This window comes from Phocoena phocoena, chromosome 15 (genome assembly GCF_963924675.1).
Source record: "Phocoena phocoena chromosome 15, mPhoPho1.1, whole genome shotgun sequence".
In the NCBI taxonomy this organism is placed as follows: Eukaryota; Metazoa; Chordata; class Mammalia; order Artiodactyla; family Phocoenidae; genus Phocoena; species Phocoena phocoena.
In genome coordinates, this window is record NC_089233.1 from 57,708,217 (window position 1) to 57,723,894 (window position 15,678).

Below are 15,678 nucleotides of genomic sequence, written 5' to 3' on the forward strand. Positions count from 1 at the left end.
AAACAAACAAAATGAGGTGTCAGCAAGGATATGGAGAAATTGGAACCTTTATACATTTCGGGTGGGAATGTGAAATGGTGCAGCTGCTATGCAAAACAGTACGGCAGTTCCTCAAAAAAGTAAAAATAGGCGGGGCAGGCCGGAGTGTGTTGGGAGTGGGCCCCGAGGCCCGAGCCGCGGGACCCGAGCAAAGGCCGCGCTGAGGTATCAGGGCCCAGCCCGGCTGCCCTAGCCGCCACCATGGGCATCAAATTTTTAGAAGTTATCAAACCTTTCTGTGCAGTTCTACCAGAAATTCAGAAACATGAAAGGAAAATCAAGTTTGGAGAGAAGGTACTACGGACTGCTATAACTCTCTTCATCTTCTTAGTATGTTGTCAGATACCACTATTTGGAATCATGTCATCAGATTCTGCAGATCCTTTCTACTGGATGAGAGTTATTCTTGCATCCCACAGAGGAATGTTAATGGAATTGGGTATCTCCCCAGTTGTAACATCTGGTTTGATTATGCAGTTGTTAGCTGGAGCCAAAATCATTGAAGTTGAAGATACACCCAAAGATAGAGCCCAGAGTTGGAGATACACCCAAAGATAGAGCCCTATTCAATGGAGCCCAGAAACTATTTGGTATGATCATTACCATTGGGCAAGCCATTGTGTATGTCATGACGGGCATGTACGGGGATTCCGCTGACATGGGTTCTGGAATCTGTCTCCTTATCATCATTCAGTTGTTTGTTGCTGGTTTGACTGTGCTGCTGTAAGATGAGCTGCTACAGAAGGGTTACAGCTTGGGGTCTCGGATTTCCCTCTTTATTGCCACCAACATCTGTGAAACCATTGTCTGGAAGGCCGTTAGTCCTACTACCATTAACACTGGCAGAGGTACCAAGTTTGAGGGTGCAGTCATAGCTCTCTTTCACTTACTGGCCCCCAGGATAGCAGCATTATTCACAATAGCCACAAGGGAGAAGCAACCCAAATGTCTATTGATGGATGAATGGATAGAACAAAATATAGTATATACATACAATGGAATATTATTTAGCCTTAAAAAGGATGAAAATTCTAACATATGCTATAACATGGATGAACTTTGACAGCATTATACTAAGTGAAATAAGCCAGTCACAAAAGGACAACTGTATGACTCCACTTACATAAGGGATCTAGAGTAGTCAAACTCACAGAGTAGAAAGTAGAATGGTGATTGCCAGGGACTTGAGGCAATGGAGAATGGAGAGTTAGGGTCTAATGGGTAGAGAGTTTCAGCTGGGGAAGAGGAAAAAGTTCTGGAATGGATGATGGTGATGAATGCACAATGTAAATGTACTTAATGCCACAGAACTTTACAATTAAAACTGGTTGAAATGGTAAATTTTACATTATGTATATTTTGCCACAATAAAAATCCAGGTCTAGGTAGTTTCCTGCCACCTTTTTCAGGGAACCAAAGGAGGGCACAACATCACATCTATGGTATTCTTGCTAAAACTCATAATCTGAGGAAACCCAAAATAAGGAACATTCAACAGCTGTCCTACACAATACCGTAGCCACTTGCCACATATAGTTATTTTAATTAAAATTAAATAAAATGTAAAATTCATTTGTTATAAAGCAGAAACTAACACACCATTATAAAGCAATTATACTCCAATAAAGATGTAAAAAAAAAAAAAAGTAAAATTCAGTTCCTCATCCCCACTAGCCACATTTCAAATGCTATTTTCATGTGGCTAATGACTATCATATTGGACAGCATAGATATAGAGTATTTCTATCATCACAGAAAGTTCTATTGGCCAGTTTTTTTAAAGTTGTATTGGACAGCACTGATCTATAGAATAACTCTCCAAAAATGTGAAGGACATGAAAGACAAGGAAAGACTGAGGAACTGCTCCAGATTAAAGGAGAATAAAGAAACATAACAACTAAAAGCAATGTGGGATTCTGGGTTGGATCCTGAAACTGAAAAAGGACATCAGTGGGACAAATGATGAACTCTTACTAAGGCCTTTGGATTAGTTAATATTCTATTACGGTTAATTTTCTGGTTTTGGTCATTGTACTGTGGTTACGTAAGATGTAAACATTTGTATTATTTTTGCAACTGTTTCGTAAGTCTGAAATTATTTGAAAATGAAAATTTTTAAGTGAAATTTAAAAATCATCTTTTGACTCTATCCAGCTATTTATATTATCTTTCACTGTTGACTGCATCCCACCCTATTTCATGAATAAAATTTATTGATCATTGTGCATTTATTAGGGGGAAGGCAAGTCCAGAGAGTGATCTATACCACAGGTCGCCCCCCGCTCCATTGAGGTCCTAGGAGGCCCCCTCACCAGTAAAGTTCATCCCCAGGCAGGTGGCCCATGTCTCCAGACCAGTGCTCCAAGGAAGGCTGTGGCTCACATGCTATGACTCAGCAACCACCAGCTCATGTTTCCCCCCAGAGACCAAAGTCAGGCCCAAAGATAGTGCCAGAGGGCCCCAAAAATGTACATGTTCAAATGTCTAAGTTCCTTCAGGGGACTCTCCAAACTGAAAAACAAAATATAATCCCTGCCTTTACAACCTCATTTCAAGTAATAAGTTTTTAAATTGTTATTCTTTAAACTATTTTATTTTTTCACACTGTCAACTTTATTATGAAAAGTTAATACATGCTTATAAAGTTAGTATGGGGAAAAACAGAAATGTTTGAGAAAGAAAACCAAAATTCATACTTATAATCCACCACCCAGAAAAAACTACTGGTAACACTTTGGTGTCTTTTCTTCTAGTATTTTCTCTTCTACAGTGCCGGATCTCTGAGTCCTCTGGCTTCCTGGAATCACCCTTGCCTCGCCCAGCCACATGGGAAGGACATAAAAGGGTCTGGTCTGGTATGAGTCCACCTTACCTTTCAGGGGTCTCAGGAGGAGGAAGGGACTTGGTCTGTATCAGCTCATGGGTCCGATCCCTGCTGCAGCCAGCGCCTCTGGGGCTATCCAGCCCCCTATGGTCAGTGTGGCCTCACCAACCTCAGGACATTGTGTTACTCAACACCTGCCACTCAGGGGCTGCCATCCTGCCCTTCCTTTCTGAGAACTACTGACATAAGTTGCTTGGCAACAGACATTTACTTGCAGTTTGGGGAAAAACAGGGAAATGAGTGCATGGGTAGGACATGCCTTCAAAGTTAGATATTGGAGTTCCTAAAATTCACACACCTCCCCCAACGCAGAAGGCCATTCCCTGGCCACATCCCTCCAAGACCCCAGCTTCCTGCCACACTTATTGGTGCCTGACTTGCTTTCAGGCCCTCTTGCTGTCTCTTTTCCTAGGGCCCCTCCCCCAGGATCTGGAGCTCAGTGCAGAAAACAGAAATCACTGTAGGTATTATGTGCACAAAACGTTTTTGTTTCTTGAAGCATGATTTACATTTCGTGAAATACATCCATTTTAACTGTGAAAATTGATTACTTTTTATCCAAGTAAATACCTGTGTAACCAGCTCCTAGATCAAGATCTAGGATATTTCCATCTCCCCAGAAAGTTCCCTTGTACTCCTTTTTCAGTCTCCATCCTCACTCACTATTCTGATTCCATCATCATTGTTTAGTTTTGCCTGATCTTGAATTTAATATAAATGGAATCATATAATACATACTGTTTTGTCTCTGGCATCTTTTACACAACATTGTTGACATCCATCTATGTTGTTCCGTGTGTCAGGAATTTCTCTTTCATTGCTGAGCAGTATCCCATTATATGAATATATCACAATTTGTTTATTTATTCTACTTTTAGTGGAATATTCAGCCTTTTCGGGGTTTAGGCTATTAGGAATAAAGCGGCTATGAACATTCACATATAAGTCTTTTTGTGGAGTTATGCACGCATTTAAAAATTGGTGAACAAGAGGGTAGGGTATGTTTAGCTTTATTAGAAGCTTCCAACCAATTCTCCAAAGTGGTTGCACCACTTTATACTACCACCAGCAAGTATATCGATGGATCCAGGTTCTCCAGCACAGTCCTCTTCTTCACCAACACTTGACAGAGTCAGTTTTTTCACAGGAAGGAATTTCATACAGGGAATTAGTTGGTGCAAAATGGTGAGGGGGAATGGAGAAGCAGGAGTCAGAAGGCTGCCACTGGAGTAACTGAGTTCAACAGCACATTACCATAACCGTGGTCAGAACTGAGGAGGCCACTGCTGCCACCCTCAGCTCCACATGGCTCTGTCTCAACATCTGGTTGATGCAGGAATATGCTAAGTCCGGCTGAGACTGGCTCTAGACCTTGCATCTCTGTGTCCTTGCTGTCAGCATAAGTGACAGCAGGAAGATGGCCTCTGCCCCCCACCCCCAATCTCTGGTGGGGCATCTAATTGTCAGACCTTAATACTCATAACTCTAGCTGCAAAAGAATCCAGGAGGGACTTCCCTGGCGATTCAGTGGTTAAGACTCCACACTCCCAATGCAGGGGGCACGAGTTCGATCCCTGGTCGGGGAACTAAGATCCCACATGCTGCACAGCGTGGCCGAAAAAAAAAAATCTGGGAAATGCAGTTTTTTACTTTCTAGCCTCTGTCCAACATAGGAAAACACTCCAGAAGGAGGCAGAGGGAGCCAGTTGCATCAGTTGGCTTTTGCTGAGTAAAAAAGCTACCCCAGGGACTTCCGTGGTGGCACAGTGGTTAAGAATTCGCCTGCCAATGCAGGGGACACGGGTTCAAGCCCTGGTCCAGGAAGATCCCACATGCCGCGGAGCAGCTGGGCCCGTATGCCACGACTGCTGAGCCTGCGCTCTACAGCCCGTGAGCCACAACTAGAGAAAGCCTGTGCGCAGCAATGAAGACCCAACACAGCCTAAAATAAATTAAAAAAAAAAAAAAGCTACCCCAACATGTAACAGACTAAAATAGCAACCACTTATTTAGCTCACAATTCTGTGGGTTGGTGATTTGGGGCTGGGCTTAGCTAGGTAGTTCTCATCTTATCTGAGCTCACTCATGACTTTGAAGTCAGTTGCCAATTCTGTTGGGAACTGACTGGCCTAGGATGGGCTCAGCTGAGATGGATCATCTCTGCCCATGTGGTCTCTCATCCGCCAGCAGGCCAGCCTAGGCTTGTTTTCATGATGGCTGGGCAGGTTTCCATGAGAGAGCAAAATGCTCTTTAGGCCTAGGCTCCAAATGGTACATCATTTCTGCCACATTCTATTGACCAAAGCAAGTCACAAGGCTAGTCCAGATTCAAGGGGAGTGGAAATAGACTCCACCTCATCCAGAAGGTGAGGTAAATTCACACTGCAAGGGTGTGATTAAACGGTGGGTTGAAAAGTCAGGGTAATCTACCACACTAGTCCACAGCCCCCACCATGCCTCCCACTTCTGGAACTAGCTAGCAAATCCCAAGTACTCGGATCCTTTTTTTGGGCAAAGCAACAAGATTCCCTGTACCTTCCCTTTTCTGTCCCTTTATTTTATCCTGTTTCTTAGGTTCCTTAACTTTATTTTCTAAATCTTCTAATTAATTTTTAATGTAAGGAATAACATTGAGAACTCATTCTTGTTATCTGTTCTTCCTGGTTTTGCTTTATGGATGTGATATCTTTCTGAAGCTAATTACTAAAGAGAGCAATTAGAAAGCCTTCTTAAAAAAAAAAAAATCTTTTATGTTCCCTGCATGGTTTTCCTCTGAAACCATTTCTTGCTGTTTATTTAGTTTCTCTTTTATGTTGTAGGCTTTCCCCAAATGTCTGGTGAACTTTGTTCACATTAAGAGTGAGGCAATAAAAAGCATGAAGGAAGTTCTGCACACATCCACTGGTTGGCTTGTTTCTGAAAGGGCCATATGGGGACTGGCCTGTGGAAGAGCTCTACAGGCCAGAACATGAGGGTCTCACACATGGGGCTGTTCTGTTTCTTTCGAACATGAGCACTTAACTTGGTTTGGGCCAGTGACTCCTTGGGCTGTCTGGTAAAGTCCGTAGGCCAGAACAATGTTTTTAAAGGCATTTAAAGATACATAGGGTTACAAAGAAACAAAACAAAACAAAACCCAATACTGGAATACATTAAAGTATTAAACAAATGTTTCAGTAAATAAATATGTAAATAGTGTCATGCAAAGATGATAATCTGAGGTATCTGCATCAATTCTATAATGATACTAAAACACCCAAAATTTCTTTTGGTGACCAAGTATCAGATCCTGCTAATAGCATTGTCACTTGTAGCCAACATTTTAAAAGGGAGGAAATTACAAAAGGCACACTTTAGGGGAGAGGTGATAGATGTGTTGATTATCTTGATTGTGGTGACTGTTTCATGAGTATATACATACGTCAAATCTCATCAAATTGTACACTTTAAATATGTGTAATGTTGGGTAAATACGGAATCCTACCAACAGAAAGACCTTTATGCACCAACACAGAGGGGAGAGAAAACACTATTATTGAAAATGCAATCAGTTTAAACCATGCAGGTACTTCACAATACACTACAAAGTCTCAGCAGCATTTCATACATTTTATATAATAAAGTAGAACAAAGAACAATTAAAACTTAATTTCAGATAGTAATTAGTGAAAAAGATGCATTTTTTTCCCCATCTGAATTGCAGAATCCCATGAATTCTATCCACGAATCCCTTGAAAGTCTGTGGCTTCCAAGTCCCATCATTGTCCCAATAATGCCCAGACAATAACAATTTTTTCCTGATTCAGTATCCAACTTTGATCACCCATTGCTTTGAGTTGTCATGTTTTTTGATCTCCTTTAATCTGAAGCAGTTCCTCGGCCTTTCACTGCCTTGGTATTTTTAAAGACTGCAGGTCAGAATTTTCCTCTATTTGGGTTTGTTTGGTTTCATCCTCCTGATCAGATTCAAGTTAAACTTTTTTTTTAGCGGTACGCAGGCCTCTCACTGTGTCCTTCCTGCACATCAGGAGGCACAGGATGTCCATTTGTCCCATTACTGGGGATGTTCACTTCGATCACTTGATAAACTGGGTGCCCTCCAGTTTCTCCACGATAGATTTACTATTTCCTCATTTGTAACTAATAACTAATTCACTGAAAGGCTACATAAAAGTCCTGTTCCTCATCAATCTTTCACTGACTGGTTTTAGCATCTCAGTAGATTTCATAGATCTTCTTTGTATAGACACAATGTATTTCTAATTATGTCGGATCCTAGGTATTTTGTATTTTTGTCTTTATCCTGAATGAGATCTTGTCTTTCATTATATGTACTAACTCATTATTCATGGACATAGGAAAGTTATTTTTACTGATCATTTTGTTATCGACCACCTACCTTAGGACCTCTCCGGATCAGAGAAGGCTCCTCTTGCCCAGGACTTACTTTTTGTTTTTTTGTTTTTTGCGGTACGCGGGCCTCTCACAGGCTCTGGACGCGCAGGCTCAGCGGCCATGGTTCACGGGTCCAGCCGCTCCGTGGCATGTGGGATCTTCCCGGACCGGGGCATGAACCTGTGTCCCGTGCATCAGCAGGCGGACTCTCAACCACTGCGCCATCAGGGAAGCCCTGTTTTTTGTTTTTTAAGATTTTTTTTTTTAATTATCATTTATTTTTGGCTGCGTTGGGTCTTCGTTGCTGAGCGCGGGCTTTCTCTAGTTGTGGCGAGTGGGGGCTACTCTTCGTTGTGCTGCACGGGCTTCTCATTGCAGTGGCTTCTCTTGTTACGGAACGTGGGCTCTAGACGCGCAGGCTTCAGGAGCTGTGGCTCGTGGGCTCTAGAGCGCAGGCTCCATAGTTGTGGCACATGGGCTTAGTTGCTCTGAGGTATGTGGGATCTTCCCGGACTAGGGCTTGAACATATGTCCCCTGCACTGGCAGGCAGATTCTTAACTGTGCCACCAGGGAAGCCCCTTACTTTGTTTTTATCTCATGAATATTACAGGGCCACATGAGCCAGAGACCTATCAAAGGGTTTTAATGTCCTTTTGCTTCTGATTAAGTATCAATTACAAACAATGCCCAGATAGTAAATGCTCTGCTCCCAGCTCTAGCTGAAGGTGGAATCTCTGCTGGTCCCAAGACTTCTGGGCCCTCAAGCTTGTGTGGCTTGTATAACTAGGATGGATAAAGCCGTCTCCAGGTGACTTTCAGAAAGAGCAGGAGTTCTGACCACTTTTTTACTCACATTTCCTAGGGGCAGAAATCATAGGCCTGTAGTAACAGCCAATCATAACTCTAACCTCTTTCAGAACACTGAGGGGAAAGATCATTCTTATTCATTAATAGAAATGTGAAAGCAAGCCAGTGTAACTCATAACTTCTGAACACAGAGGGCCTTGCAGCAGGAAACTTGCAGATGCTACATGATGTTTCCTTTGCTGCAACAAGCAGCTTATCACCTGGGAAAGGGACTTGTGATCCTGGGCAGTACCTACCTTGAGAGATAACACAGTCTATTGCTTCTATCTGCTTCCCAGGAGAAAGAAAAAGTTGTTACTTGGTGATGTTGCAGAATCCTTGGCCCCAAGGGGCTTCTATAAACCACCTATTCATTCATGCATTCATTCATTCAATATGAATTCATTCATTCACCTGGCCTGCTATGTGCCAAGGTGTTAAGTATAATGTAGAAAACAAGAGACAATATAAACCCTCTTGGAGATTATAATCTGATGGGAAAAAGAAACATTAAACTATAAAACACACAAATAAACACATATAATGGGGGTGGGGTGAAGAAAGCTATTAAAAATTAGTACAGGATCTTCCCTGACAGTCCAGTCGTTAAGACCCCGCGCTTCCACTGCAGGGGGTGCAGGTTCAGTTCCTGGTCAAGGAACTAAGATCCTGCATGGCACGCAGTGCAGTCAAAAAAAAAAAAAAAAAAAAAGATACAATAATGTAAAAGTGTACTTAATGCCACTAAATTATACATTTAAAAATGGTTACAATGGTCAATTTTATGTTATGTATATTTCACAATAAAAAGAAGAAGGAGGGCTTCCCTGGTGGCGCAGTGGTTGAGGGTCCGCCTGCTGATGCAGGGGACGCGGGTTCATGCCCTGGTCCGGGAAGATCCCGCATGCTGTGGAGCGGCTGGGCCCGTGAGCCATGACTACTGAGCCTGCATGTCCGGAGCCTGTGCTCCGCAACGGGAGAGGCCACAGCAGTGAGAGGTCCGCGTACTGCAAAAAAAAAAAAAAAAAAAAAGAAGAAGAAGGAAAAACAGTTTTTAGTAAAAAAGAAATAATAATAATAAAGCAGAAGGGAGCAACCTGGAAGTTGATGGGAAGCCAAGGACCAGGGGGAACTAGGAGTGAGAAGACCCCCTTGGGGGGAATGGTCAAGAGACTGAGGGAACACAAGTGTCTAACAATCAATCTTAAGTTTTTTGCTCTGTGATTCTGTAACTCTCCTCTATCCCCCTAAACTTTAGTAAAAGTCTGCTATACCCAGATACCTGATTCTTTGGGGGCCTGCTATGTGCCAAGTGTTAAGTATAATGTAGAAAACAAGAGACACAATATAAAAGAGCATGTATTCTTAGCAGACACATCAGGGCAGAGAGAAGGGAGGAGCCACGTGCACTGAGACCCAAGTGAGAAGGACAATGCCGCAAAATCAGAAGATGAGAACAAGTGATGGCCAGGAGACATATGATGTGCTGGGGCAGTACTGAGTATCCCACTTCAGGCAGGATGAGGACTCAAGCAACTGGTATTGGAATACTGAAGGATGGGCCAGCTCCACAGGGGTGGAAGACCTCAAACCACCCAGAAGGCAGAGATCTGAATCACATGGGTGAACCTCATGAACTTCATAGCCTGCAGGCTCTCTCCTATGTTAAGCTAAACTGAGTCCAGGGGTGCCATTGTGATGCAGTTCCTACCTCACTGAAATACAAGATTCATCTTCAGGGCATGCTTTTTCTTTTCCTGCTTCCTGGGATCTGCCATGTTCAGGGGATTATGGGGGAAAAAAGAAAGCTATGGATGACAGGCAAAGGAGAGCCAAGTAGTGCATAACTGGCATACCTGAAAGGAACAAAAACAATGAAATACAATAGCTATTTAAAAATAGAATTCAGGAAAATGTTTCTAAAATAAAAAAGGATTTCAATATACATTTGAAAAAAACAATATACTAAAATATATAGTCTAGTAATATTACTAGAAAACAAAGAATCTTTGGGGCACCCAGGCAAAAAGAGCAAGTATAAAGGCTCCAAAAAAAATGTTTTTTAACATATAAGAACTCAGGAATATTGTTCTTAGGAAATTGTACAAAAATAGGGAATCAGAGAGGAAAAAAAAAAAAAATGGGGCTTCCCTGATGGCACAGTGGTGGAGAGTCCGCCTGCCAATGCAGGGGACACGGGTTCGTGCCCCAGTCCGGGAAGATCCCACATGCCACAGAGCAGCTGGGCCCGTGAGCCATGGCTGCTGAGTCTGCACGTCCGGAGCCTGTGCTCCACAACAGGAGAGGCCACAACAGTGAGAGGCCCACATACCGAAAAAAAAAAAAAGAAAGTAGATTTTCTAGAAAATATCAACAGTGAAAATACTAAATGTCAGAACCCCTGTAGGATACAGCTAAAGCAGCAGTCAGAGGAAAATTCATAACTTAAACACTAATACCAATTTTTCTTTTCTTTTGGCCACTCTGCACAGCATGTGGGATCCTAGTTCCCCCACCATGGATCGAACCTGCACCCCCTGCAGTGGAAGTGCTGAATCTTAATCACTGGACTGCCAGGAGAAGTCCGCTAATACCAATTTTGTAAAAAAGACTGAAAATAGAAGAATTAATAAGCACCCTTAAAGAGTTATAGATAAACCAAATAAAAGCAGAAGGAAGGACTTAATGAAAATAAAAGCACAGATTAATGAGTTAGACTTCCCTGGTGGCGCAGTGGTTAAGAATCCGCCTGCCAATGCAGGGACATGGGTTCGAGCCCTGGTCCGGGAAGATCCCACATGCTGCGGAGCAACTAAGCCCGTGAGCCTGCGCTCTACAGCCTGCGAGCCACTACTACTGAAGCCCGCGTGCCACAACTACTGAAGCCCGCATGTCTAGAGCCTATGCTCCGCAGCAAGAGAAGCCACCTCAATGAGAAGCCTGCGCAATGCAAGGAAGAGTAGCCCCCACTCACCACAACTAGAGAAAGCCCACACACAGCAACAAAGACCCAACACAGCCAAAAATAAAGAAACAAAATAAATTTATAAAAACAAAAAAAAGAATCCGTCTGCCAATGCAGGGGACGCGGGTTCCAGCCCTGGTCTGGGAAGATCCCACATGCCACAGAGCAACTAAGCCCATGTGCCACAACCACTGAGCCTGCGTTCTAAAGCCCGCCAGCCACAACTACTGAGCCTGCACGCCACAACTACTGAAGCCTGCACGCCTAGAGCCCTGCTCCGCAACAAGAGAAGCCACCACAATGAGAAGCCTGCACACCGCAACGAAGAGTAGCCCCCGCTAGCCGCAAGTAGAGAAAACCTGCGTGCAGCAACGAAGACCCAATGCAGCCAAAAATAAATAAATATATTTATTTTTAAAAAGTTGAATGATTAACACTTAGATGCTCATTTTATAATTCTAAGCACTTTTTTAATGTGAACTGTTTCACAGTAATTTTTAGTTTGCTAAATGAACTACAATATATCCACACAATGGATAAGAATAAAGAAAGAATAATAATACTATGTACTGCTATAAAAAGATCTCCAAGGTACATTGTTAAATGAAACAAACAAGTGCAGAATCCTATATATAGTAGGCAATCTATTGTGTAAGAAAACCGTGCAAGCAGGAAGTAGAATAAAAATACACGTACGGGACTTCCCTGGTGGCACAGTGGTTAAGAATCCGCCTGCCAATGCAGGGGACACGCGTTTGCGCCCTCATCTGGGAAGATCACACATGCCATGGAGCAACTAAGCCCGTGCGCTGTAACTACTGAGAGCCATGTGCCACAACTACTGAAGCCCACGCACCTAGAGCCCATGCTCCGCAACAAGAAAAGCCACCGCAATGAGAAGCCCGCGCACTGCAGAGAAGAGTAGCCCCTGCTTGCCGCAACTAGAGAAAGCCCATGCGCAGCAACAAAGACCCAACGCAGCCAAAAAAAGTACGTATTTGCTTATATTTGTATAAAGAGAGATAGAAAGATATGTAGGAAACCTAGAAGGCTATTATACATTAGGGCAGAGGGGGAAACAGGGTAGATGAGGACAGAGGCAGGACCAAGTTTTTCAGTAAAAACATTTTTATCATTTTGATTTCTAAACCATGTTACCTGTTTAGAAAACGAAATTTAATTAAAACAATAAACATTTAAAAAATTCAAGTAGAAATTAACAACATTGTAAAGCAACTATACACCAATAAAAATTGATTTAAATAAATAAATAAATTTTAAAATAAATAAATAAAAATTCAAGGCTGGCCCAAATGGATTCACTGGTAGTCTGCCAAACATTTAGGGAAGAAAATATACCAATTTGCTAAAATCTTTTCCTGAAGATATAGAAGCAGAGGAAATACTTCCTCATTCCATGAGGCCAGCATTACCATAATACCAAAACCAGACAAAGGTATACAGGGAAACTGCAGACCAATATCACTCATGAACACAGATGCAAAAGTCCTCAACAAAATATTAGCAAATAGAATCCAACAATATGTAAAGAATTATACACCATGACCAAGTGGGATTTATCCCAGGTATGCAAGGCTGGCTCAACATCTGAAAATTAATTAATGGCATCACATCAACAGACTGAGGAAGAAAAATCACATGATCATACCAATAGATACAGGAAAAGTATTTTACAAAATCCAACATCCATTCATAATAAAAACGCTCAGCAAACTAGAAATAGAGGGGAACTTCCTCAACCTGATAAAGAACATCTACAAAAACCTACAGGAAACATCATATTTCAATGGTGAGAAACTAGAAGCTTTCCCACTAAGATCAGCAAAAAAGCAAGGATGTCTCGTCTCACCACTCCTTTTCAAATTGTACTGGAAGTCCTAATTAATGCAATAAGATCAAAAAAAAAAAAAAAAAAAAGAAAAGGTAAGTAAATTGGGAAGGAAGAAATAAAACCATATCTGTTAGCAGATGACATGACTGTCTATGCAGAAAATCTGAAAGAATCAACAAAAAAACTCTTGGAACTAATAAACAATCATAGCAAAGTTGTAGGATATAAGGTTAATATGTAAAAATCATTCCCTTTCCTCTATATCAACAATGAAGACATGGAATTTGAAATTAAAAATATATTACCATTGCAGCCACTATGGAAAACAGTATGGAGGTTCCTCAAATACTAAAAACAGAGTTGCCATATGATACAGCAATCCCACTCCTGGGCATATATCCGGAAAAGAGAAAACTGTAATCTGAAAAGATACATGCACCCCAACGTTCATAGCAGCACTACTGATTTATTTATTTATTTATTTTAAAATTTTGTTTATTTTTGGCTGCACTGGGTCTTCGTTGCTGCGTGCGGGCTTTCTCTAGTTGCAGAGAGCAGGGGCTACTCTTCCTTGCAGTACACGTGCTTCTCACTGCGGTGACTTCTCTTGTTGCAGAGCACAGGCTCTAGGCACACAGGCTTCAGTAGTTGTGGCTCACAGGCTCTAGAGCACAGGCTCAGTAGTTGTGGAACACAGGCTTACTTGCTCCGCGTCATGTGGGACCTTCCTGGACCAGGGCTCGAACCCATGTCCCCTGCATGGGCAGGCAGATTCTTAACCACTGCACCACCAGGGAAGTCCCCAGCAGCACTATTTATAATAGCCAAGACACAGACGCAACCTAAATGTCTATCAACAAATGAATGGATAAAGAAGATGTGGTATATATACATACAATGGAACACTACTCAGCCATAAAAAAGAAGGAAATAATGCCATTTGCAGCAACATGGACGGACCTAGAGATTATCATACTAGGTGAAGTAAGTCACAAAGAGAAAGACAAGTACTATATGATATCACTTATATGTGGCATCTAAAATATGACACAAATGAACTTATTTACAAAACAGAAATAGACTCATAGACATAGAGAACAGACTTGTGGTTGCCAAGGGGAAGAGGGGGTGGGGAAGGGATAAATTAGGACTCTGAGATTAGTAGGTACAAACAACTATAAATAAAATAGATAAACAGCAAGGTCCTACTGTATAGCACAGGGAACTATACTCAATATCCTGTAATAAGCCATAATGGAAACGAATATGTATATATATGTATAAATGAACCACTTTGCTATACACCAGAAACTAATGCAACATTGTAAATCAACTATACTTCAATACTAATAAAAAATACATTACTGGGCTTCCCTGGTGGCGCAGTGGATAAGAATCCGCCTGCCAATGCAGGGGACATATGTTCAAGCCCTGGTCCAGGAAGATCCCACATGCCTCGGAGCAACTATGCCCGGGCGCCACAACTACTGAGCCTGTGCTCTAGAGCCCGCGAGCCACAACTACTGAAGCCCGCACGCCTAGAGCCCGTGCTCCGCAACAAGAGAAGCCACCACAATGAGAAGCCCGTGCACCTCAACGAAGAGTAGCCCCACTCAGTGCAACTAGAGAAAGCCCGCATGAAGCAACGAAGACCCAACACAGCCAAAAATAAATTAAAATTTTTAAAAATTAAAAAAAAAATACATTACTGGGCTTCCCTGGTGGCGCAGTGGTTGAGAGTCTGCCTGCCGATGCAGGGGACACGGGTTTGTGCCCCGGTCTGGGAAGATCCCACATGCTGCGGAGCGGCTGGGCCTGTGAGCCATGGCCACTGAGCCTGCGCATCCAGAGCCTGTGCTCTGCAACGGGAGAGGCCACAATGGTGAGAGGCCCGCGTACCGCAAAAAAAAAAAAAATTACTATTAACACCCCCAAAAATGAAATACTTAGATATAAATCTAACAAAATGTGTACAAGATCTCCTTAAGGAAAACTACAAAACTATGATGAAAGAATCAAAGAACTAAATAAGTGGTGAGATATTCCCTGTTCATGGATAGAAGACTCAATATTGTCAAGATGTCAGTTCTTCCCAACTTCATCTTAATCTATTCAATGCATTCCCAATCAAAATCCTAGCAAGTCATCTTATACCATGCATAGCACCTAGCAGAGTGTCAGGGCCAAGGCAGGCTCGATGAAAGTGAAGCAAGCATAAGAAGTTGTGGTGGAAACCCGGCTCAGAGGTACTGGGGCAAAAGTGGGAATATAAAGAAAGGGCACTGGGCAAACTCGATTAAAGAAACCCAGGTACTAACTGGGCATCTGGAACCACGGAAACCAGGGGCTCAGTGGCCTCAGGGAAGGATCTCACTCTCTGCCATTCTCTGTGTATCAGTTTCCTCTACTTGATGGGAGGAAGTAGCCTCACCTCAAGCCTCACCACAAGCCTCACCTAACCCCAATTTCCCACAGCTTCTAGGGGAATAGGGTCTCACCCTCTTCCTCAAGTTCAGTTTGAAAAATAGGCAGAAAGGTTTCAGACCACCCAAGCTTGAGCCCTTCAACCAAAGTCAGAGGGGCCTGTTCTTGTGAGAATACAGCCACTCGGCAAGGACCACCAGCCTGGAGTGAGGGGAGTAGCAGGCCAAGAAAGCAGACTTTACAGGGCAGGGGTGTCCCACTGGGGGCCTCT

At 42.6% G+C, this 15,678-nt stretch overlaps 1 pseudogene; it reads left to right on the plus strand.

The window, feature by feature from the left end:
• Window positions 1–240: 240 nt before the first annotated feature.
• LOC136135383 (protein transport protein Sec61 subunit alpha pseudogene) lies at window positions 241–3,107 on the plus strand (annotated as a pseudogene).
• Window positions 3,108–15,678: the final 12,571 nt, after the last annotated feature.